The 26,103-nt window shown below is 40.5% G+C and overlaps 1 protein-coding gene across 4 annotated transcripts in view; it reads left to right on the forward strand.

Annotated features, from left to right (window-relative positions):
• Positions 1-26,103, forward strand: part of PAG1 (phosphoprotein membrane anchor with glycosphingolipid microdomains 1) — a 104,574-nt gene that overhangs the window by 38,841 nt on the left and 39,630 nt on the right. Inside the window, exon 1 of one of the 4 annotated variants that reach the window (XM_068186098.1) lies at positions 24,236-24,367. The exons of the other annotated variants lie outside the window; for them this stretch is intronic. The gene's annotated coding sequence lies outside the window, so the exon portion shown is untranslated. Of the gene's footprint in view, positions 1-24,235; positions 24,368-26,103 lie in introns of those variants that run through there. 4 annotated transcript variants of the gene reach the window in all.

Raw genomic sequence — 26,103 nt, forward strand, 5'->3', positions numbered from 1 at the left:
GTTTGCTAGAAACAAAACTAGCCATTATAACCTCTTAAGTTGACTTAAACAAGGGATAGTATGGGCTTCTGATGTCAGAGTAGCAAATTAACTTGGACTTTTCTCACATACCATGAAATGATTTCTGGTTTGCAGGTGTGCTTGTGACTGCAAGGGTAATTTTCTAGGCTCTGTCCTTGAATATTGCATTTTGTGCTCTTTAGCTACCTACTGTTGTCACTGTTATGAGGAATCATCTTCACATTAGTTGTCAGCCTCTTCCCCCTACTTACCTGGCTGGGTTACAGTGCAATGGTGTGAACAATCAACCCCAGCAGCTGAGTTGGGGTCTTTTTGGTGTCACTGAACTGAATATTGTTTCAGACAGACATTCTTCTCTGCTCTCTTGAGAAGGGTAAAGATTTTGATAGAATTCAGATAATGAGGATCTTACCGATACATAGAGCAGAAACTGTAATTGTGCTGCAAAGCCGAATGTAATGGTACTGGAAAGGTCAGTGCATGCTGGAAAATGTCAACAGATCTGCATTTTCAATGATTTTTCTTGTTAGTTTCTTACCCCACTATCTAAGCTCAGTGCTTAGCCAGGACAAGGAACTCATTCTTCACTTGATGCCTACTGGGTCTTAGTTCATGCTATTGAAAGAAAAGCCAAATGCCACAAAATCCCCATACATTGGCCAAGGCTTTTTCTGCTGGTTTTCTCCCGGACTGAAAGCTGTGAGTGATTGATGCTGGCTAGTTGGCTTTCTTTTATTTCACCGTTGGAGATTCCTCAGAGAGCTGAGGTGAAGTTGAGCAGCACCCCACCAGACTCAGCACATCTCAGAGGGAGCCGGTGTCCTGCTGTCCTGTCCACAGCTGAGAAGTGTGAACCTTTGAGGAGCTGGTAACTCCCATCCCATTAGCTGGAGCTGTAGAGATTTGATACTTCTTGCAGTCCAGCCTGGAAGTAAATAGAGTATGAAAAACATGTCTGATGTGAGGAGACTGTTTCTAAGATGAGTGATCCTCATTCCCTCAGAATCCCCCCGAGGTCACTTGTTTCAGTCAGGAGCTGCTGCATGATAGCTGGATCAAAGCCTTTGGAAGCAATCAGACCTTTTTGTGACATTTGATGAAAATGTGCTACAAGGTAAGTTTTCCCTTTAAAAAAAATAAAGTAAAAGATTTCTTTTTACTTTATTTGTGTGGTCAGAATTTCATCCTCAGTAAAAGTCCTGTGGAAGAAGAATACTAAGAGGTATTTTTATGTAGATGTCTGCAATTAACATAAATCTACTAATCCAGGCTAGCAAGAGAGAATGCCAACTGCAGTGTTTTTACACTTCCTTCTGACAAGTCTGAAAAGTGATGAGAGAAAAACAAGACCAAATTAATCTCATAATTTCAGGAGTTGTCTTGAAAATAAAAATAAATATTCACATAGCTTTAATTTATTTCCTGTATTATTTCCATGATGTTTCTTTAGTTACTGCCTGTTGATGACAACATTACAGCATATTTTAGAGACCTTTTGTGTTACATTTTGGTTTTGTCTGTCTCATTCCTCATGTACCTTACTGATGCCATAAAAAACCCTAAAATCATAAAAATGTTTCTCAATGTGGAAAATGCACAGAAAAAAATTAAAATAATCTAAGTATGAAAGATACCAATCAGAGTTTTGGAGGAGATGCTTAGGTACGTTTTTTTTAATAAATGTTATGAAAAATTCATATTAAGTTTCTGTTGTGCATTGATAGTTCAGGGGATGCTCTGGAAGTCTGGTTCTCTGTGCTGTGACCAGTCAAACTCCACAGTTTGTTTTAGTGCAAAGTGAGAGAGCTGAAATTTGCAGGGTTGGGGTTTTTCCATACAAAAGCAAAACTGGACCTTTTGGAAACATTAAGAAAGCAATATAGAGAGAAACTCTTGCCAGAGCAGAAAAGTGTATTTTGGCCAGGCACTTTTTTGTAGTAACAGGAACCCAGCCTCAGGTCTCTTGTCTGACACATCCTGGGCAAATGCTGTTTAATGCAGACTGTCAGTGGCTTTTGGTTGGGAGCCTGCATCTCCTGCTTTCGCCTGCTCTCTCTATTCATCTGGAAATCTTAACCCACATCTGGGAAATATTTTTTGCATCAGCTTTCTTAGGAAGTGACATAGTAATGCAAACCATTTCAGTCACCTTCAGTTTTGAACTGTATTTGATAAATTTAGAATCAACTTTTAAACTAAGCAGTGTGAGCAGCAGATGTGTTCACATTTTCAGAAGGACCCTACAGCTCCTGAGTTAACAGGCTGATGCACATCACACAGTTGAGGTTGTGGTGACCAAGATAGAGGTACTAGTTTGCTCTCAGCCTTTTTGTCAGTAGTAGACTGGTTTTCATTTGGATGCGTTGAGCTCCATGTGCAAAGATTTGTGCAGCATTTGTTGGTTTTAACAAAGTTGGGTCAGATTTGTAAGATTAATTTAAATGAAAACTGGTAGATGGAGCTTAACATATTACATATTGGCCATGTAGTTTAAGAAAGCAGCTATTTCAGAAGTAGTCAGTCTATGAAATAAACTAATAATATTGAATGACTTGTTTGATTCTTACAAATAGGTATTTGTGATTGTAGATGCTAATTGCATGAGTAGACCTCTGTACTTTGCATGAGCAGAGTTATGGGGTTTTTTTATGTGTTTGTTGTATTCGTGCCAAAAAAACCAACCAGGAAACCTCATTAAGTTCTAATCCTTCAAACATGCCTGCACTTTACGTGACTGCTCAAATAATGTTGCTTTGGCAGTGTTGATTTAAATACTTTGATCATGAAATACCTCATGTAAGGTGGTGGTGGTGGGGAATTTATACAGCGGTAGTGTTGATCTGAATAAACAGTCATTAATGAGTACACGTTGCACCCTTCCCTGGAGGCAGAAAACCATGTTTCTGCTGAGTTGATGAGTAAAATTAATTTGCTTACTAAAGATACTTACTGTCTTGAGATCCAGTTTGCTGCTGTTATCTCAGCCCAAACTCAGACATCAGAGTGACTGTTTCTGTACTTTGCTGGGCAGAGATTTCTTTGGGTGTTCAGGCATTTATTCCTGCCTGCTGTATGTCAGCTGCACCACCTTTGGCTCAGTTCCCTGGGCTAGACTAGGGATAGCACAAAGACATTTGTAAAGGTAAACAAGGGTATTGTTTGAGTGTCTTTACAAACAACAGAAAATAATTTGTTTGCCCACTGGAAGAAGAATGTTTACTATTTAGCAAGGAAGGAAAAGTACTATCCCTTCAGGCTTTACAGAGTAGAAAAAATTACTGCAGTTTAAATCTGACTGGAGCCCCTGAACCTCTAATGTTAGATACCAGCAAGTCCTCAGCTGAGATTTTGGGATACCAAAGAAAAACCTGGGGATCTAGCAGGGAATGGGCTAAGGTAAGACTAAGAAAGAAATATGGGAATAAAACTAGAAAGCCACATAAAATGCATAAATGAAGCGTGGGGAAAGGAGATCAACAAGGAGGTGACTAAGGTAGATTTCTGTGGTTGTTACTTGGAAGAGTGGCTGGCAAACATTCCACCTGACAGCATTTCATATGGATTTTGCATGGCCAAAATTTCATTTATAATTATAACTAGATATTTGAATTTCTTTACTACTCCTGTGTGAAGTTGTTCCTGCATTGTTTTTCATATATTTTCTCAAAGGAGAAAAAAATTTGCAGGCTCCCCAAATATTCTGAGAAGAAAAGCCAGCTGTTTATTTAAACTGGCTCTCAATACACAGAAAGTTGCCTCCAGAAGAAAATGCTAATATTTGGCTTTGGACTTGCCTGGGAACACAAATAAGCTGTTGTTTATTTTTTGTCTTTGGAGGTTTTGTAGGTGTTTTTATTTCTTCCTTGTTCTTTTAAGTCTTTCTACTTATCTAGCATCTTGCATAACTTTGATATTTATCTTTGCAATACAGTAATTTACATGAAGATATGCAGGATTTGGGGAATTTTTTTTACCGGTAGACAGAATAGGAAGTTTAAAATCATCTGTTTCCCCTTCAGTATCTATTTTGCAGTACATGTTGAAGGAGACATATGCTGCTGCATGTCTGATGAGGCTAATTCTGTCTTTGCTTTGGTTCTTGCATTCTGATGCATTGAATGAGAAATTTGGTGTTTAGGTTCACAGTGGGCTCTCAGGAGGTTGCTTTGTTAGAGCACTGACTTTGCTCAAAGCTCTGCAAAACTCACCCAGTCTCGGGTCCCTCCCAACCTTCTGCTGCCACTGTTCTCTTTCTTGAGGGTCATCCAAGGGAAACTAGGGGTGGTTGAAGGCTTCAGGAGGCTCCAGCATGGCTTTGGGTAAGGCTTTGCTGTGAAATTAAAATTGAGTCATGGTAAAGTGACAAGTTCTCTTGTAGGCAAGACATTCATAGCACTCTCTGTGCATCAGAGAGTCATGAAACTAGAACACCTGTAAAGGTGAGAGGTTTTGAGTTGGAAGTTCCTCCTTGACTCCAGAGCATTTGCAGCTTATCGAAGTCAGGGATCTTGCTGAGGGTTTGCTGTGGCCATGACCACATGGTCTTTTGACTCCCTGCATCTGAGCCTCAGTGAATGGCATTGAAGGATTTCCTTTTAATGGGCATGTTAAACATGGGACAAATTCAATTTTAGCCTTGTCATTTAAAGTAATTTCTGATACAGATGATTTGCTGGCAAATGAGACGTTAGGTCTGCCATAATTTGGGGCTCGTCCAAGTTTCTCTTCCTCTAAATGCAAGTGATCTAAGTGATGGTTCAGCTGTGCACAGTGCTCTTCAGAACTTCAATGCAGATGAGCTGTTCTGACCATGATGATGAGTGCAATAGCTAAAACTCCAATACAATAATAACAGAATATGCCTGCCATCACCTCCTTAAAAAAACCCTGAAATCCCAGCGTGCTTAGCTGTTATTTTCATCCACTGCGAGTGGAAACTGCTTAAAAGAGATACATATCTCAAAGTTTCCCGTGGGCATTTTTAATGCAGAATATAGTATTGAATATCTGAAAATATCACCAAAAATTTATTTGAAAGAATAATGAAAAATTCACAAAAAATCTAAGTTGTTATCTAACAAAAGACACTAAGTCATGAATAAACCCTGCTATAATGAGGTGTATAATATTTTATACAGTAATCACAGTGTATAAAATATTCTGACAAAATTTGCCAGTTCACTGTGGACTGGTGTGTTAACAAAGATACTCATCCCAACTTTACTAAAGTAGAGTTAGTAAAATTCTTGTAGAACCTAAATGTGTTGTGCATGTAGAGTAGAAATGTCTGTCACGAGATTACATTGCACTTAGGTTCATGATGACCTGGCTTTTCTCTTTACTTTGATTTTCCCCAACTTGTAGTTACTGAAGTCCCCAAGGATTACAAGGGCAGAATGCCTAAAAGTGCTCTTTAATGCTTGACAGCATGGCTCTGACAGTGTTAGACACACATTTTAAGCACGCTAACAATTGAAGGATAATGCTGTACATAGTGTAGCAGGTTTACAAAAGAGGCAAATAGGGATTTTGCAGCTTATAATGGAGAGAGTCTTTGATATAACAGTTTCAAATACTAGATTAGGGTGTATATAATTTAAAACTCCTTTTCAGTTGTGCTTTAAATTTAATGGCAGGATTTGGTTGAAATGAGCTCTTGTGGTCTGCAAGGAAGAAAATCAATCAGGCTGCACCTTATCATTTTGCTATATCGTTGGTAGGGATGCAATTAAATTCAGTCTGGAAGGTCACAGTGTGGGGTATGCATTAACCTTACCCTAACCCGGTGTATGATGCTGTCACTGAGAACGAGTTAATAACGATATCAGCTGGAGCTGCACATTTGTTCTCTTTTTTTTTCAAACGTATCTGTGTTCACACACACTTCTAATTAAGTCTTTGTGCATAATATTAGCAGATATCTGGAATATTTGCAGGGCTTTTAATTAGGTGGCAGACTAGTGTACAGTGGAATGTACAGCAGAGTTCCACAGCTGGTGGCCAAACCCACTTAAACTCACTTGTTGGAGTTTATGCTAATGCAGGAATATGTCAGTGAGACAGGGCCTTGTTTCATTTCCAGACTCTGATGATATTTAAAGCAGCAGCTGCAAAAAGTGGGTTTACTTTCAAAGTGCAATAGAGTTTCTGAATGCCATTTGCATTATACACATTTGCTCCAGATGACAGAAATTAAATTTCCTATTGAGAATTGGACAAGTACTTTGGTGGTGAAGAGACTCTTGACCTTTTTAACCTACTAAATTAAGTTATGGGGAGGTATTTGATTTTAGGATTGATTTGGGAGGCCTCTTTAAAAGGAATCAGGTTTCCCATATTAGCTATTGAAGAAAACCAGTATAGTGCAACATGAAAACAGCAGTGGAGTTTCAGGGATAAGGCAGAGAAACAATATCCATTACTTCTTTTCCAGAGGCTTGCACTGAGAGGTCATCAGATTTTACTTCTAAAAAGCATTTTTGCTCCTCCCTGGAAAGCCATTTTTGTTACATGAGAATTGCAGACTTTTTAAAATGAATATATTGAACGCTGGGGCATGAGAGTGAGAAATATAAAATGTAAACTTCAGATTTTGAGATGATTCCAGGGTGTTGGAGAAGATGAAATAGGAAAGCCTTATAAATATGATTGCCTGGCAAAAGATTTAGAAAATACAGACATTGAGATGAGAACAAGATTTGAGATACCAAACCTTAATTACTGAACATCTAGAAACAATAGTATAGCCAGGCTGAAAGCAATCCCCCCTTCTGATTAAACAATGCCCTTTACCTGCAGATAGGTCCAAGGGTCAAATGGAATGCTCTGTCTCACCCCCCAATGTATGGTTCATCCCACACCTGTAACCCTCCCCTGAAGTATCAGGTATCTGTAACCCCATTGGCCCAAGTCCTGTTCCAGCCCACCTTGAAGCCCCCTGATAAGGTGTGCCCGAGGGACCGGACACTCTCTTGGACCTTCCCCTGGGACCCTCACCTGGAACCCTCCCTCTCTCTCCTTCTCCCTCTCTCCCTGGGCCTGCCACGAGTTGCGCCTGGCAACTCCAAGCAGGGCCCTTCACCCTTTATAATAAACCACATCTTCTAAGACCTGACTTTAGAGATCTCTCATCCATCCAAACCATCCTGGAGTCCAGCGCTTCCTACACCAGGGGAAATGGATTTGGGAAAATAACAGCCTGTTAAGCCAACCTCGAAAATACATATTTTAGAATGAATGTTGAACATAATGAAGTCAGGGAAGTTAATGGAAAAGGGGATAAAATAAAAAGTTATTAATAAATATATTTGTCCCAAGGTTAGCTATTTCATCTTCTTCACTTCTGTTGCTAAATAAAAGCAATAGATGCGATTCATCTCAATCTTGATTGAGAATTTGAATGTGGTACCCACATGGAGATTTATCAATATGGCAAGAGAAAAAGAAGATTCATAGAAGAAATGTTAAATATGTAGAGAATTGAATAAAGAGGAGAGGTCAATATTTGTTTTAAAATGGTGGGAGTGTTGGGCCAAAGGGAATCTGCTAATTAAATTCCTCAAAGGAGGTGAAACATGTTTAATATTTTCCTATCCTTGTCATAAATAAGCAGTAGTATGCTTATGAATTTGACAGGTGACAGAATTGTTATGAATTTACAGGTGACTCAAAGGCGAGAGTCCCCGGCATTTCAGAAGAGGATCATAGCCTCATACAAGGATTATGTTTTCTTCGGTGTTGGTTTGATAGATATGGCATGAAATGTAATGGTGCAAAGTGCAAGACCATGCTTTTTACTCTGGGTAAAGTGAGGCCAGGCAATAAAAAACAGTCCCTGATTATCTCTGAGGCTCGTTAACAGACTTTTCCAGGTGTAGCAGAGGTAAAAATAAAGTGCAGCTTTAGGACGGAGCATCATGGAGTTGATAGAAGGGACTCGTGAGTTTCCTTGCAGTCCTGTGCTCCTGTATTTATTTGAGGTGTTTCTCCTGAGGAATGGGATGTGCGTGTGCCTCTCTGTGTGTGGATGTTTTAATTAAATTGCTAGCTGCTTCCATGTGTTTGAAGTGTTCCCCAGTGGTGTCTGTGTCTGTGCACTGCGAACAGCGGGAAGGATGATGTGTTCTTGTGCACGCAGCTGCAGCACAGCAGGAAAAGGAGAGACTTAAGAGAGAGCAAACTCTGCAGCTCCTGGAGGGATGGTTGTCAGTCACATCCGCTTATCCCAAGCCTTTGCTGCTGTGGGAATGTGCTGAGTTTCTGCTCCTCTTTGGATGATCAGCCATCACTGCTCATAAGCACAGCCTAAATACTGGCCTGCCTGCAGAGAAATGGAAAAAATCCCTTTTTACAGAACATAAGTTTTGCTCTTGGAAGACGAGAGAGCCATGTCCTGATGGTGAGGTAAGTGCCACGTCCCACATTTTTGCAGTTCCCAAAGGCAGGCTGGAGCTGTTAAATTGATTGTTTCGTTGAATTGATTTTCTGTGCCAGGCACACCGTGGGCACATATGAGCTCTGCTGTGCCACCTTCCCGCAGCACATGAAGCCAAAGGCAGGTGTATACAGGTACCCTTAGGTATTATCACTGTGCTCTGGCCAAAGCATGGTTTCTCTGCTGCTTGGATACTACCATGGGGAGAGGACCTTGGTGCACTGAGGAAGGAGCTTGAGTGTCAGAGGAGGACGTGGTGGGTGGTTTGCTGGGCCCCAGGATCAGCCTGCGGCTGAGCTTGTGATGCTTGTGTTGTGTCGGAGCAGGTGCTTCTTCTTCCCCACTCTTGTGGCTGCTCATCGTCCTTCCTTGCACATGTTCCTTTGAGGTTTGTTGGGCTCTGTGGATTTCAGGAGAAAGCATGTGTCACTACTTCTGTTATCACTAATCTTGAAAAAGCAGAATGTAGGATTTCATAGAAAATCCAAGCCTTAGCTTCATTTATTCATATGCTAATGCTCATTTTGCCTTGACTGTCACAGAGAGGAGATGATAATTTACTCCATTTAGGGCATACTGGTTTTTGGATTAGCCATGACAATGGTTATTGGTAGTGGGATTGTATCCTGTAGCATCTGCTTCTTTTTTTTTCTTTCTCTTTTCATATTATTCTCACCCATTTTCCATGCTTGCATTGTTTACCCTTGACATGAATGATTATTTCTTCGAAATATATTAAACACATTAATCAAGTTTCCATGGCTGAAGCAGATTTAATATGCATTTTTAGGAAAGTATTGGACAGATTTCAGCGTTGTTATTCCAAGAATTTTACTTGCTGATTTACTGTGCTTTGAGAGTAAGATTGTCTTTTGTGTGAGACGTGCAGCGTGGCAAGCCAACAAACATGAGAATCAAGAGTGACTTGATGCTACAGACTGTGAGAATGTGTGATTTTCTTTCCATCATCTAGTTCTGTTTAATACCAACAGAAATGGCACATCTCCCACTTCCCTGTGAGTACAGCTTCTGCATTTCTGCAGTGAATCCAGAAAAGTTTGATCAGGGCTTTCCCCAAGGGGACGGAACAAGCTGCAGCACTGCCCACTGTCAGCCACTTCTCTGAGAAAAAGCTGGTTCACAGTCCAAATGAGTGAAAGGATTTTATTTTTCATGACATAATGTGCTCAGGGACCATACTTTTCACTCTATGATTTTCTACTTGATTATGCCTTAAAATTGCACAGCAGTTGTATTATTTTTATATAGCAGTATCATGAGGGTTCAAGAATACTTCTTAACTGGCATTGAACTTTAACCTGAACACTGAGATTCATGGGTTTATTCACTTAATATCTCCCAATAATCACTGCTAATCACTCCCTGCCTTATCACTGTCTATTCTTGAGGAAGGCAGAAAAAAATACAAACCAGTTTGTTCAAACTCATGAGATGAAGTGATGAAGGTCTTTATAATCTTAATACATAAAAGGAAGAAAACTGGACCAGAAGTTCACATCCTAATTATTGCTGCAGTTATAATATAGTGTGGAAACTGTTCTGTTCTAGGCAATAAGGGAACACATGGTCTTTCAGTTAGAGGCCTTATTATTTTTGTATTATTTCTATCAGCATCACAATTCTGCCAAATGAAAATACATATCCAGACATTACATCCATGGTCTTCTTGCTTTTCACAATTCATTTTTTTCTGTCTGTTGATGCGTGCAAGTTCTTTCACCATGATTTGAAACTTCTTAATGGTGTCAACAAACAATTGTACATTCCCATACTGTTAAACAAGAAATTTGTGATTCTTCTTACCCTTGGGGTAGGCAAGGACTCTAGAAGATTACGTTACAGAAGATTGATTTCTGCTCTTCATGTAAAAAGAAAATCTATTTCTAATCTGGTTTGGGATGAGAATTTATGGTGACCATCTGTGTGAATATTTTACCCATAGTAATTTAATTTAAAAAAAATAATCTGGCTTAAAATATCAGTGCTTTTTTTTTTCCTCTCCCTGAGTAAGCTTTCCTTGTCTGGCATCTCAGAGAAGAGCATCTACTTCAAAGATGTCTTTGGAGGTTCTGAGTTCAAAGATGTCTTTGGAGATTCTCCTTACCTTTTTAACAGATATTTCCATCATGTTGCCTCATACAGACAGTAAGAAGTCTCCAGCTGTTATAGGCAAGGTCTATAGTATAAACATTCATCTCACTCCATCAGAGATACAACCTTGCTTCACTCCTTAATATGAATGTCTTGTTCATCTTTTTCCTTAAAAAAAGAAATTTGATATTGTGATTTACATTAATAATCCACAATTTTGGCAGAATCTTTTTACTAAAAATGATCATGCCTCACATTTCAGCCTATTAAAAACAAAATTGCAGTGGATTTAGACAGAAGGCTAATAATACTTAGGAAGTCCAGTCTGCACATGCATTTTTCATTTTGATTGACAACCTGTTTAGAAATTCTATGTTTGTAAGTTCCAGCCCAGATTTTCACTAGGTCTCAGTGAATATTTATTGGAATTCGCAAATACTTCATAGTTAGGCTGCATTCTGTCCCCATGGGAACATTTTTCCTCTGGACATTCAGATAGTTATCCTTTATTCACATAAATACTTCAATTAATATTCAACATTTGCATTACATTAAATAGTGTACTTACATTCATGTAATATATTGACATTAATCTCAATACAAATGTACAATGTTGATTGCTCGTGCTTGGATATTCTCACTGCAGCACCCTATTAGGTTAAGGATGCTACTGGGTATCAGAAGGGAGTGCTGCTCCCAAAATTCTTTGACCTGGTTCACTGCAAGAAAGCAGTTAAAAGCCAACATGGAGATGAAAATATCTTTCACAGCTGTGACAGCACAACATTTGTTACTACTTTGTGTGAAAATGAGCAGAGACAATTTAAACTCTACATTTGGCCAATTAGTCTTATTGGGCCTTTTCTTTGACAATAAAGATGCTGTTGGCAAAACCTATCCAGAAAGGACAGAGTGGGTATTCCTGCAGAGACTGCCTAGTAGATTGGGATGCTTCTGGCATACAGACAGTTGTAGCAGATGTTTCCAATTAACTGTAATAATTCTGAAAAATAAATGAATTTTCTTCAGGATCTCCTTGATGAATATTGATGTGGTGGCAGTCTCCTCAGCCTGGAAGTGCTCACGGTAGCAGGGCTTGGGGTGGAAAGGATAAAAAATTGAAAGGTGATGATTTTCCACAAAAGCTGAAGATTCAGATCCTTGCACAGGGTAGAATTAGGAAAGGACTTTTGTCTTAGTTTCTCTTTATGTTCTGGCATTTCCCTTCCAGCAAACCCTCCCAGGCAGTCAGCCCCCCGAGGCAGGCCTGCCTGTCCATGAGACACCATGCCATGGGGTCACACCCCAGGGGACATCCATTGCTACAGGACAGAGCGGATGGTTTTCTTAAGGCCCTAGGTGAGCTTAGTGCCAAAAGGATTTGTTCCTTGAGTGCTGGGATTTGTGAGGAGCACAATGCTGGTGGAGACATGTGAGCTCTTCAGGGACCCCACGGCGCTCCACGCGGAGCTGCTTGGTTTGCTTGGAAACACTTTCAGCGACGTACAGAGAGCTGAACTTGGTGTGGCTGTGCTATGGGATACCAGAGTGAGCATGGACATTTCTGGTACAGATTTTTTCAGTACTTCAGGACTCTTGTTGTGTGCTGTCCACAAACAGATGGCGAGCTCTACTATTTAATAAAAAAAAAAAAAAAAAGAAAAAAGGCAAGGAATCTTTCACAACTTGCACAGAATTTAATATGGCTTTATTTTAGCTCATTTCTTGTTAAGTCCATTTTGCTTTATTTTCTTTCTTGTATGTGTATTTCTTTTCATACCTGTAGCTAAGTCAAAGTAGTTTTAATTTGGACTTTATGATTTATATAGTTTTATTTTTTTGAATGTACCAGTATTTTTGCCAGTTCTATTTGTTACTCTCTTCATAGATTTGTTGCAAGACACATTTTTGTTCTGATTTTTTGTAATTCTTTCTATACTCCTAAACTCTTGTATTTATAATTTCTCAGATTATATAGTAGATTCCACTTCTTGAAAGTGATGGCAAGCACTGCTAGTGTAATTTCTTTGCTTTTATTTTTGTTCCTTTCAAAAGCTAAAGCCACAAATTAGTTTATTTGAACAAGGCATGCTGTGTTATATGTTTTCCACGTTTGCTCTCCAAAGCCTACTCATCTGTAGCACTCACAGGGTGTCCTGCTTGTGATGTCACGGAGTCAGGGTCCGGTTTGGAGTGGTGACCAAGCTAGCCATCAGGATCAAAACTTGCTGGCTGGCGTTGCTGCCCCAAATAAATGCCTCTTAGCTGTAAAACTCACTGGGAATTAATCTTCCCTTTAATTCCTATTTATTGCTCCTGCCCTTTTATGCAGTGAGGGTATTAGGGCGGTTGCAATGCAGACCCATTGTGTGGGGTCCTGCCTACTGCTGTCCTTTGACATGAGCCTTCAGTTACTCCTCGCTGCTTCTTTTGGCTTCTAGAAGCTCAGCTTCACAGGCTGTAAAGAGTCTGTGTAGTGTTTCTTTAGAAAAAGCCCAACTGACTATGTATAATCCTAAGACACTTCATTTTCCAGTACTTTACTTAACATTATCTGCTTTCAGTAGAGAATTGCATGTTTAAGAGACAAAAACTTTAACACTATCAAATAGTTCCTTGCAAGGCTTTTTTAAAGGGAATTGTTTGCAAAGCAAATTTCCTTGCCCATTGTCACCATTTGGGAGTGTCTCTAGTTTACTGCTGAGTTAGGAAAATGCAGAAGATGGGCTCTTAGCAGTCATAGGAATCCTTTCCCTCTCACATGTGCAACTCCTTTTTGTTTTCACACATTTATCCACCCTTCAGACACTATTAGTGAGAAAATACAATTATATGGAGGTGTAGGGCTGTTTCTTTTGTCTATTTTATGTTAAGGCAAATTGAGGATAGGAGGATGATGCTGAGTCAAAATAATAATCTCTGTAACTCTTTTAGGGCTAGCGCTAAAATAAGAATGAGATTTGACAAGAGGTCTTGAGCAAATGGAAATTGTAAAGCTGAAAACACAAATGTGAAAGACAAATGGTTCCTGTGAACTCCCATCTGTATTGAAAAAGATTATGTCAAGAGCAGGGTTTAAACTTTTTTGTCTGCATGCTTGTGTGGGACAGAATGTATTTAAAACAATTCCTGTCAAGTTTCTTCCTAAGCAGGTATGTCTGGAGAAATAAAGGACTGATGCAGGACCGCAGGCTCTCGGTGGGTGAAGAGATGTTGCTTCTGCACACAGGATCAGGTTCTGGCCTTTTCCACCTGTAGAAAGCCAGAGCCTTCCTAATGATTTCAACAGAGCAACTGCACAAAGACTTGTATAGGAAAAAATAAGATTGGAAGTGGCAAACATGATGGGAATATAGTCTTTCAGATTATTTGCTGTGATTTTTCACCTTTGTTTTAACCACTTCCTGCCTAGGGTGTTGCAAGAACAAAACCATGGTCTTCTATACCAATTTTGTAGACATTTTTAAAGATGCTCTTGCAGCATAGATGAAGCATTAATGTAGCAGTGCTTTGGTATGCCTGAGGGATTTATGTTGTGTTGATTCAATGATGAATCAAGTAGGCAATAGCAGTGCTGTGAGATGTACTGCTAGTGCTGTTAGAGGAGAGGGGCTGGAACAGTAGGCAGGGGAAGGACAGGGATGCAGCTGCAACTAAGGGGTGGCTGAAGAGCAGGAGCACGGAGCAGAGTTCAGGTAGTTCACAGGTAACAGCAGACCTTGACTGGTCTTGTCTTTGTATCCGTCAACAGTGGTTTTGCACATAGTTTATAGTGGGTGGTAAATATGAGTTTTGCCTGGAGGCATGACTTCAAGCCCTTATCCTCTTATGCTCTCCCTTCTGTTACATATTGTTAAAAAACCCCCAAATAGCATAGTGAGTGTTTTTTTGCTGTGGTTTGGTTTTTTTTTTTTGGTTGTTTTTTTTTTTTTTTTTGTAAAGGATCTATTGGCAATTATTAATATATCAGTAAAGAGCAACATAAAAGCCAAAGCATTTGATGCCTCCGAGGCTTTCTTGACAACATTAAATGACTGCAAAGAATGTCCCCTGTTTAAATGAGCAAATATGTAAATGACTGCTTAACTTATTCACATTTTTGCATTAAGTTCTTCTTGTGTTTTATGAGCTTATGATCAAGTAAAATAAGTTTTATTTTATCAGGATTTGGAATTAATTGAAAGACTGAACTTAAAAAAAAAAAAAAAAACAACTAACCAAGCAGTAAAAGCTGCTTGATGGAGAGAGGCAAGGAGATTTCTCTGTGTGTACAAGACCTGTAATTTTTGAAAGTGTATCTGCCAGCCCAGTTATCCAGTTTTATCTCTGTTCTAATAGGATTGCTTGGAGAATAGGTGTATATATCTGGTATTTTACATTCTTAATGTCTGAGTTTTAGTTTGGAAGTGGCTGCACATGTGAAATACCAGTGTTTATTTGAGTGTACTTTCTTTGTGTAAAGTAAAACAGTGGAGAGAGCCACATAAGTTGGGATTATTGGCTGAGATGCTTCCCATGTCGGGAAGTACTGATTTGTTTCCCAGGACATGCTTTCCAGGCTGACGTTCCCAGGAGATTTGTCCAAGCAAAGATATTCAGGCTTTGACTCATAGTGAATTCTAGTATCTAATGCAGAGAAGATGCTAACAGCCACCCAAAAAAAAGATTTTAAAAATGATGGAGAAAGAGAATGAATGTTTTGTTTTTCTCTTCCTCAGTTATTAAAAGCAAAGGTGGGGAGGGTACAATTACTATTTGTTGAACATTATTCCTGAAACACTTCAGAGGGGGTGAGGGTTTCCTAAACATTCTGCATGATGAATTTGTTTCTTCTGCCCCACTGAATTCAAATGAAGTGCTTCTCCTTCTTGCAGTGTGTAAGGCACACTAATCTTGTCCCTGCCTGGAATGCGAGCAGCGCTTTGCTGCCCAGATTCCCACGGCAGCAGCAAGCAATCTTGTCTGCAGTTAAGATGCTCTCCATCATCACGGGACTGTCACTGGTGTCTCAGAGGCAGCAGTCAGGGTCCCAGTGGGGAAGCTCACAGCTGGCTGCAGCTGCTTCCATGCCTTCTTCATGGAGCGAGGAATGTACATGAGAAAGGAGAAAAACTGTAATGAAATCCATTAACAACTGTTAGGAAGGAAGCAAGCTCGCGCAGATGAATTTTAGTGGAACAAAAGCTATTTATACAAAGCCACTTCATGTGTTGCAATAACTGATGGCTATGCCACAGGGTGACCCCTCTTCCCAGGGCCTTGCTGGATGGCAGGGTGGAGGTGGGGACCCCCAGACTACTTCCTGCTCTGACACAGCACAGAGCACCCCAGGTGCACTTCCTGGCTGTGGCTGAGGTGCTGCCAGGAGTACTGCCCACTGCCAGGAGTACTGCCCACTGCCAGGAGTACTGCCCACTGCCAGGAGTACTGCCAGGCCACTGCTTTCTCCATGGTCAAAGGAAGGGATCTCTGTGAAAAGAAGGCTCACAGTATGGGGGGGTAGGATGTATGCACTGGACTTGGGGAGAAGCACATGGGGGCTTCTTTTCATGTTCATCTCCCCTCAGGCTTAGCAGAAAATATTTTTCTCACATCCCTGGCTGTCCATCTGGCTGCTTTGGTGTGGGAGAAAACACATGCTGAAGCCCATACAATTTGCATGGATTTAATGCAAATATCAAAGCAGAATTTCAGGAGTTGGTTAAGTGTGGTTTTTTTTTTCTAAAAGGCTAATGTAATCTTCTGTGGTGTGTGATTAAATCTTCTGGCAAAGCTTGCTTGATTAAGTAAATCCCATTTCTGGGATTTAGAGTTTTATGCTAGCATCTCTCCCAGTTCAATGAGCTGGCATAGGAGATTCTGTTTACTGTCTTCTCCAGTGCATTTGGTCCAGCGTGGAGTCTGGAGGTGGTGAATATGCACACTAACACTCTGGCTGTCTCAGCCAGTCATGTAAATAAAGAAGTCGCATTCAAAGAGTTAAAAAAAAAAATCTTATCATCCACAAGTTACTGCATGTTTCCTTTAAACATCATATTCAGTTCTCGCTGGCAGAGTCATTTTAAAGGTCATTTTCAAAAGAGAGACATACAAATGTTCTGGGGAGTTCACCTTGTTGGGACACTGGTCAGAGCAGTGATGCTCTGCACTCTGTCCACCAGTCCACTCCACATGCCACCTCCTGTGACAGGGTGGTAGGTGTGGCACCCAAAAGACAGCTATCTGCAAAACTCACCTGCTGAAATGGAGAGGAAGGCTGGCCAGTGGTGCTCTGCCTCATCTCCTTCCATTTGGCAGCTCCTGCTTTATTGAGCCATGCTCCTGTAGAGCCTTGATGTTACAGGGTCAAGTCTCCCTTGCAGGTGGCTTTTTTGTGCCAAAGGCTGGTGGAGCAGGGGCATGCCAAAGGCTGGGCCTCTGCTTCCTAGCTGGAATGTATTCTCCGTGCCCAAGACAGCTTTCATTATGTTGATATTAGTTATTTTAAAAAACCTAAGTCAATCAGCTTCTGTCACAGGCTTGCTGTGTGACCAGGGCAAAGCCTTTATCAGCAGATACTTTGAGAGCTTTTATGGAACTCCCCTGCTGGACAGACACCTCTGACTTATTGGGCCACTTCACTCCCAGAAGTGATTGTTTAAAGTATACTTTAAAGTCAGGGCAGGGCCCACTTCTCAGCACCCTTGTGTAAGACTCACTTTATCAGACACTTGAAAGATTTGCTCTTTTAAATTCCTTTTTAATTAGTCTCTAAATTGTTTCAGTTCAATCTTGTGAACCAAGCTTGGGTGAGGCTTTCAGGTATGTGGCAATCCATCCATGACAGGTATCTCCAAGGGAGAACAAAGTATTGAAGGACAATTTTAGATACAAAACCAGGTCTGATCTGTCACAGGCAGCGTAGAGTCCAGGCAAAAAGCATAAAATCCCACAACAACAATAGCAGAAAGAAGGTGGAAACACCATCTCTTACTGATCTGTTGTTCACCTACTTCAAAAGCTGTTTGAATCTGAGGAGTCAGCAGGTCCGTTAGGATTTTTTTTCTTTTATACCAGAAACATAGTTCAAACTTTGGGCAACACTGATTGATTTCAGTCTAGTGTCACATGAAGCAGCTCAGGGGCAGCCAGCTCACTGTTCTGTCCTGTGGGAACTTAGGAGGACAGCACAAAGAGCTTTAGTTGCATTAAGAAATGTTTGATGTAATTAACCAGCTTTTTGTGTGGATTGGGTCTAAGGTTGTCCATCTTGTTTTTCCTGATTTTTAAACCAGTTTTCACTCTTGAAAGATATAGTGATAATCAAAGAAAACAAGAACAGTTTGCTGACAGTCTACATCCCATCCTGTTTTTCCTGAAATTAAACTTTGAGTATTAACACTATCTCAATTCACTGTACTTAAACAAAGGTTTCCAAGAGTGGGGGGATGTTTTCGTTGGTTTGTTTTTGTGGTTTTGGGTGGTTTTTTTGTTGGTTTTTTTTGGTGTTTGGTTTTTATGGTCCCTGTTTTATGAATAAATAATTGCTGTGGACACTTTTGTTGCTGATGCAATACTTAAATGTGATTCCACAATTTATATGTGGCAGTGGTTGTGGTAAGAGGACTTGTATAGTTTGTGCAAATGCTTGCACAGAGGAAATCACATCTGAATGATTACTTTTCATATAATGCAATTTCCTGAGCACAAACACTTTTATTTGGTATGCTTTTACTGAGTAGGATGCCAGGACTCATGGCAGAAAAACAGGGAAATTCAAACAGGTCTGAAGGGATCAGGACTCAGAAATGCAAGGCAGCCATTGGAGATGAGATGCAGAGCAGTCATGGATGGTGATGAGGTACTGACAAAGCTTCTCTCTATCACAGCCTGTCAACAAATGCCAGGAGGATGTCATTTTTTTTTTTCTCTTGCACTTGTAATCTCAATGTTAAACCCTCATAAATAGATAAATATATTCTCGTGGCTGTTTTCCTGATTAGAGTGGTGTCATTTCCATTTCTAGAATCTCTGCCCACTAGTATCTTATAGTCTGATCAATTATTTTGAGCATACTCTAATAATATCTTACATTTTTTAAAAAAATTCTATTGTGCATTTTAGTTACCAATTTGATTTAGATAATCAGATCTTGTCCATATATTCAAATAATTCATGAGAGTTTCTCCTCATTAGATATGATGATATAGGATTTGCACAATTTTTTAGCCCAATCTGAAAACATTTGGATATCTTGAGTCAGAAAGAGTTTTGACCTGAAATTTAATTAAGGAGTGGAAGATAGGAAAAGAGGGTGGATGCAGGAGAGGATTAAACAAACAATCCTCTGCTCCTTCAAGATTTTGATCCTGTTAAATGGTGTAAAAAACTCTTGTCATAGAATAGTTGGGCCTTATAAAAGGCATAAATTTGAACATTAGGAAGAGTGGAAAATGAAAACTTAGTAATTTGATTCCTTTCTTAATTTTTTACAAAAATGAGCAAGCTGCAGGGAAGAACAAAAGCTGAAGTCGAAGGAAGCACATTTGTAGCCATCTATGTCCTAATGAGTAACATTAGGAAGCCATATGTAAGTATTTAGTCTTGACTGTAACAGATTAAATACATTTGGTCTTGTCTGAAGGAAACAAGCCCAAATCTATCAAGTACATGGGTGAAAAAACAGTTGGAAATTCTGGTTACAAGAAATGGAAACCAAAGAGCCATGCTCAAATTCTTTCACCTCAGATGAGATGAAAGTTTCAGTTCCACTATCAGTGCTTATCAGACAGGTGAGAAATAAATTTTGTAAATTGCATCAGTTATTCTTAAATACTTTACTGGATGTATAGTAGTTCGTAAGTACTGTAATATTGCAAACCAGCTTCCATATGAAAAATTATTTAAGAAAATTATTTGCATTCTTTTAGTACAGAATATTAGACATATTATTATATTGTTGGACATCATATCTTTGTAAGGCTTTGACTGGACTGCTCTGAGAAGGGGCTTTGGCCACATGCAAGTTATGCCAAGCTAAAAATCCACATGACCTGAGTTAGTCAAGAGTTAAAGAGCTTTTAACAGAGAACAGAGTGTAGACCCAAATGATCTGTGCCCAAGTAAAATACTTCAGTTTGATCAGTAGCTCAAAATGAAATGCAGACCTTTTAGCAGTGGGGGCAGTCTGGTGTGTATTTGTCTTCAGCATGTGTAGATTTGCAGCTCCCAGCTCTGCCAGGCTCCCAGCCAGAGGCAGAGGTGATGCTTGATGAAGTGTAATTTTGTGTTTGGTCTCCCATAGATGGAGAGGACCTGGTAAGATCCAGCATTTGTTCCAGGCAAGTAGAAGGACCTGATGAGGTGCATGTACCAATGCCGTGTAACACTACAAATAAAACTGTCACAAAAGTAATGCTCTTGGAAAGAAGGAATAGCAGAGACAAGTTTGACTGGAAAAACTGTAACTGAGGCAAGTCTAGAATAAGCAGTGTTATCAAGTTGGTTTTCATCAACAGCTAATCCAAATTTAACTAAGATCTCTCGGGTTCAGGCTTCATTATCACCTAATGCAGGCTTAACACATCTATCTGGACTCATTGGAGATTTGATATAACACCTATTTAGAGAAGTAATTTACAAGTGTAAGTCTTATCTGTATGGCCAGAGATGTTAATAATTTATTTAAAGATGTTTGCTTTGTATTTGTAAAGATTGAATTTGCTATCAGGGTATTAGAATGGCAGTGACTAAGTCTTGGCATATGTCTTTGGAGAAAGAATCTCTTGGCCTTGTGTTTTCAGAAAACCGAATGTTGAGTCCCTCTTTCTTTCCCAACATTGAGTTGAAGATGTAAAGTGGCAGTCTGAACATGTGTGTGTTTTAAAATCCTGTAAGCAAACCAGATTTTTCAGAATAGCATCATACTAAGAAATCTAATAGTTTTTCTACATCTCCAAAGACACATATGGCACCTTCCTGTTCCTGCCAGAGAATGTGTGCTCCTTCCTCTTGCATGATTTTATGGAGAAGTTCTTCTCTGAAACTTTTATTCTGTGGTTCCTTAATCCATCCCTCCATTGAATGACAGGAATCTTCTGCCACCTAAGCTGCCCTGAGTAATATCTCTCTGAACTTGCCCCTGGTTAGGGTGAGCCTGGGATGGTGGTAAAGTCTCTCCTCCAACCCGTGTCTCCAAAGAAAGACTCAGTAGTCTTCTGTTGTCTGGTCTCAAGGTAGTTTATTGTATGTTATCTAAAAGATTTCTCCCTGATCTGCTGCGGTCCATCCAGCAGTCAGGCAAGGGCACACTCCTATGCCCAGGGGGCTGGTGCCCTCTTTTATATCATACATTGCGTATTAGATGTTTGCAGTTTTTCCCCAATGCCCATCACCTATATTGAACAGTGACTTTCTACTCTAAACCAATCTGTGAGTGCCAACATCACCAAGAACATGGAGGTTAGGAAGAAGAAGGAAAGAGGACAGGGCACACCCAAGTCCCTCCATCTTAGAACTTCTGACCCCCATGTACAAAACTCAGACCCCTCTGTACAAGGCCTAAAACCCCCCTGTACAGCACTCAAAAATTCTTCCTTTCACTTTGTGACTACTTCTACTATAATATCTAAACTTTTGTGATTTCTTGTTCTTCCTGCAAGGTTGGCAAATTGTTCCATGGATCGGGTTCAAAGCCACAGGGGTCTGCGGCTGCATTCCAGGGTCTCAAATGCTTCTGACCTGGGCCTGGAACATCCAAGAGTGTCCAAGGGACATTCTGGGTTCCGACATCCTTGTGGTTTTATACACCTTGAGAGCTAAGCATGTGTGAGATAGAGGTGAGGGCTATCTCAGATTAATGGTGTACATCCAAAGATACTGCAAGTTAATGGAATTGCTGGGAAATTACACCAGTGAAAGTGAGGTTTTCTTCTGTACTCCTAAAGTATTTGTGAGAACAGTCTGAAAGTATTAATTTTTTCATGGGGCCCTGAAAAATCATATCTGGATCTTTACTTGCCATAGATGTGGGGAAAAAAAGACAGTAAGGTCTTTAAAAAATTAAAATCAAGTAGGATCACAAAGATTCAGAAGGAGAAGTATCTCCAAAGAAAAACTCAGTAAACCATGTCATATAAACAACTTACATGTAAGTGATAAATCTCGCTACATCTGTTGACCAGTGTAGAGACTGAGTTTTGGCTTTCACATTTGAGTTTATGTACACTGAGTACATGATCCCTCGAGTAAAATCTAAAGGTACAACTTGTTAGAGATGAAGTGAGACGGCACAGGCAGGCTCCTCCACTCCAGACTCAAGATTTCCAAGAGAAATAACCATCTTTGGTGTTCTTAACTTCCTCCAAGCCAAAATACACCATTTTTAGGCACCTATTTATTATGTTGTGGTTTCTAAATGTTGTACAGTAAAAGACAAAAAGGACGTGAGAAGCGTAACACCGAGGACCACTAATTTATGTGGAGTGGAAACTTAGGAGAAGCAGAAAAAGGAGAAGGAATAAAGCTTGCCTGTTGGACATTGCTTTTGATTATACTTAACCTGTTTTAGTTGAAGTAGTTCTGCTTGCCTCTGGCCACAAGCATTTCCTAATATATTTTACCATTAGATGTTGCATCCTTTACTAGATCTTGAATGGTGTTTGTGGGCTGACCCCTGCACAGTTCTCTTTTCAGACATCCTTTTGACTCTGAATAACCACCTCAGCACTGTTTTTTAAAGTTTTCTGCAAAAAGAGATTCGTACTATGAAAATGCCCCTGGAAGCTACTCTGAAATATGTTCTAGGTGTTTACACTGTTCAGTCAAAGAACATCGGATTTTATTTATTGCCATGGAGTTGTGGAGCTCTGCTGAAACAAAGCACTCTTGAAACTGCTTAACTCCATTTGACAAGATGCTTAAGACAAAATTTATCTTATTAATAGATAAAAGGAAATCCTTAAGAATTGTTATTTAATAATAAAATTAGAAGAGATGATTGCTCATTTACAGCTGTCCTGTATCAGCTTAATTTTGAGTATAAGATGCAGAGTTTTACCCGTCTGTTTCTATCCAGACACTGAACTGAGCACTGCTGCTCAGTTCTGAAAATTATTTTGGAGTTTGCTGCAGTGAAATGCTTCAAAACAACTTACTTTTTTTAAGTGCTTATAAATTCCCTCTAGAAGTCACCCTCTTACTTTGCTGTCTCATGTTACAAACTCAGTTATATTAATTTGGAAGAGGTGTATCTTTGATTGTTCATTACTCAAGATAACCCTTGCCAGAGTCCCCAAAATTAAAAGAGCAAGAAAGAGCCCTGAGAGGTGGGGCAGCAGAATGGCTGCCTAGCCTTGATGATCATCTCAAGGCTGATCTTGTAGGACTGGCTAAAAGGGTGAGATAGGGGCCCTGGGAGATTGCCAGCAAGTCACCAATTAATACTAATTGCATGGGAAAACACTGTAAGGCTGCCATGGTTCATCAGGGACTGGAATGAGTTCATAGCTGTGTTGCACCCAACACAGTGTGTCCCTTGGTATTTACTTCAAGAAGAAAACACAATGTTGCTTGCTGCTCTATTCACTTGCAATGTTTTTAGATCTGGACTAATGTGGAGGAATGTGAAACATCTCACATCTATCATACAGCTTGGCTTGAATATTTGAATTAAACTGTGTATTCTAATTGGTTTCAGCAGGAATCATCACTGTCTCATCTTGAGGCAGACATTGCTTCTCATTTTCTCATAGGAAGGAAAGCAAAGCTGAAGTTGCATGAACTATATGCACATGATAGTCCTTTCAAAACAAGAAAACTATGGACATCTGATTTTAAAAGGGCTTTTGGCTTTGCCTCTCTGATTTCCAAAGAAAGCTTTGCAGAAAACTGAGATTTAAGCTGCTGCTGTCTCCTCCTCTGCCTAGTGACAGCTGTAAACATCTGCTGAGGATGTCATTTATTGTCTCATCCTCTAGTTGCTCATGAAGATCATGAAGCATCGTGCCTCCTTGAAAATTAAACTGGTAATGCTGTGGGGCAGGAGCGAACAGCCAGCGTGCTCAGAGGCTCTTGAGTGTGGTTACCGGGGGTCGAGAGCAGCTGCTGTGTCTGTGCTCTGTCCCGGGGATCACGGCCGGGCAGGAAGAGGCGCTTTCCCGGCAAGTTTGGAGAGGCAGGTGGCAGCAGCCGGGGTGGGTTGCTCTGTCAGGCCACTGTGATTTCTCCTCTTCATCCTCCTCTCAAAAAGGCAGACAAGGCTTCCAAGTCCTAAATTGCATTTTGTCTAACTCCTCCCCTATTCCGGCTGCTTGCTCATGCAACCACCCACGGATCCGAAACAAAAATGTGTGAAGCGAGGCAGGGAGCGCTCTTGCCAGCGCAGATTCCATCTCCTCTCTAGGCGCCCGGTGCCCGTCGTGCGCTGACACTGTGTCACTCCTGGACACGGCGCAGCTTTGGCCAATCATAAACACATAAGCATTTCTCTCCCATTCCTTCTCATCACCCTGTGCTCCGAGAAGAAGAAGAAGAAGAAAAGAGAGGTCCGGGGCTGCAGATGAGCGTGTCTTTGTGGCACTGCTCGTTGGGCGGGCTGACAGAGGCGGCATTGTTCGCAGGCTGTGCCCGCTTGGCAGCCGGAGAAGGTGGGATCTGCGCCCTGCATACGGAATCGGTGAGCGGCCAGGGACAGGGGTGAGAAGCTCTGAGAGCTGCATGAATGCCCGGAGGGAGTTTCAGAGCACTGCTCAAACAGCTTCTCCTGGTATCTTCTGCACAATGCAAAGAGGGTCTAGGGTGAGGAGTCCTTGTTAATCAAAGGTAATGTTTTTATCTTTAGAATAGCATAAGTTAGTGGTCGTTGCTGCTGTTTGGTTTTTGAAATAAGAGTGCTATAACAGGGAGGAAAGTTATGAAGTCCTCTGTACTTGGCAGGAGAATAAAGCTTCATGGTGGCATCGTGCTGAGGGTTATTGAAGTTTGGCTGTTCCCCTTTATGTGGGCTTAGTTTGCGTTACCATTAATAAGAATATCTGTATGTGTTCCCATCAGAGGAAGAAAAGACTATTTAGTTTCCTTCTCCATCTTACTTTTTAAGCCAAAAGTTGCTATTTATATGCAATATTCAATTAATTCTGCTAATAGAAATACATTGATATATAGCCGTTAGGCAAGGTAAATACTTCTTATTTACCAGAGACAGTTCCTCACCCCTCAAGGTACTCCCTGGAGTACAATGAATCCTGTACAGTGGTAAAAAAATTAACATTTGCTGCACATATCTCAGCAGAAAGAAAAGTCATTGTTGCATTTATTTTTCCAGCCACCTTGCAATATCTATGATTACACAGACTGTGCCAAACAGATTTTTCATTGTTGTGCCAGTATTTCTCATGGGCTCTTAGTACTTCAATCCTATTTTAGTGGTTTTTAAATGACTATTTTTTTTTGTTTCTAAGTAAAGATATATTTTGTCTGATTGTTTGCTGTTCATATTGCTGTCTGTTCTTTGTGGTTGTTAAGTCTGTTTTTGAGACTGTGTGCTGCTACTTGGAGATGATAACAAACATGGTCCTAAAAGCACAAACCTTGTGGCTATTGCTAACTTTTTGTGCCCAGGTTGACATGCATTTGGGGTGAATGGGCTCAGCTGCATTGAAGAGCCCCCCCCAACATTAAATCTGGAGCTCTTAATAACACAAGTGGTGTTTGAAAGGTTTTTTCCTAAGAAGAGTTTAAAATGAGGAGAGTGCAGTTTGTGTACTAAAGAACTTGACTCAGTTCTGCCAGTGCAGCACCGTTTGTTCTGTGTAACTTGGGAGAACACAGCTTGTACCTCCTGTTTGTCTGATGGCACATAGGAGCCCCAGAGGACACACGCTGCTTTTGTGCTTCTGCTCAGTTTTAATCTTTAGGGAGCAACTGTTCAAAGAATAAACACGTTGCCTTGTAGGAGAAACTCCAGAAAACATCCTGCTAGTGACAGCGGCAGCCGCTGCCCATCATCCTGGACATTCCTCTGCCAAAAACGGTGGGGCTTTGTGAGCTGGCCAGCCAAAAGCTGGGAGCTGCAAACTCTGTATTTCTGAGGATGGCCTGGCCAAAGGAAATCAGGTTTCAAAGTGCTGAATTAAAACTGTGAGGCTGCTAGCTGCTGGCTAAAAATGCAGAATCTGTGTTTATCCTGGCCCCCTCAGTCCAGGGATTTCTGGCATTCCCTTTCTGCAGGAGTGTCCTGCCCACTAATCCCTACACATCCCGCAGGCTGCTTGCTGGTGGGGCTGGTTGGGCACCAGGCGGGCAGGTAATGAGCCTGCTCACTCCCTCCCTACAGGCTTTTACGTTAACTCAAAATTGGTTGTTTATTATTTTGAATATACTGGTGTAGAGCCTGTTACTTTTCTTTTACTGATTAGTTTTAACTGGAAAACATGTTTCATTTACTGTTAGTTTTAAAAAGTGGAGTACATACAGGTCCCACACAAAATAATCCCGCATAATATTTGTTTGCTAGATGTTGAGTGCCTCACTTATACAGAGACTTTTATAACCCATTT

This window comes from Anomalospiza imberbis, chromosome 1 (genome assembly GCF_031753505.1).
Source record: "Anomalospiza imberbis isolate Cuckoo-Finch-1a 21T00152 chromosome 1, ASM3175350v1, whole genome shotgun sequence".
In the NCBI taxonomy this organism is placed as follows: domain Eukaryota; kingdom Metazoa; phylum Chordata; class Aves; order Passeriformes; family Viduidae; genus Anomalospiza; species Anomalospiza imberbis.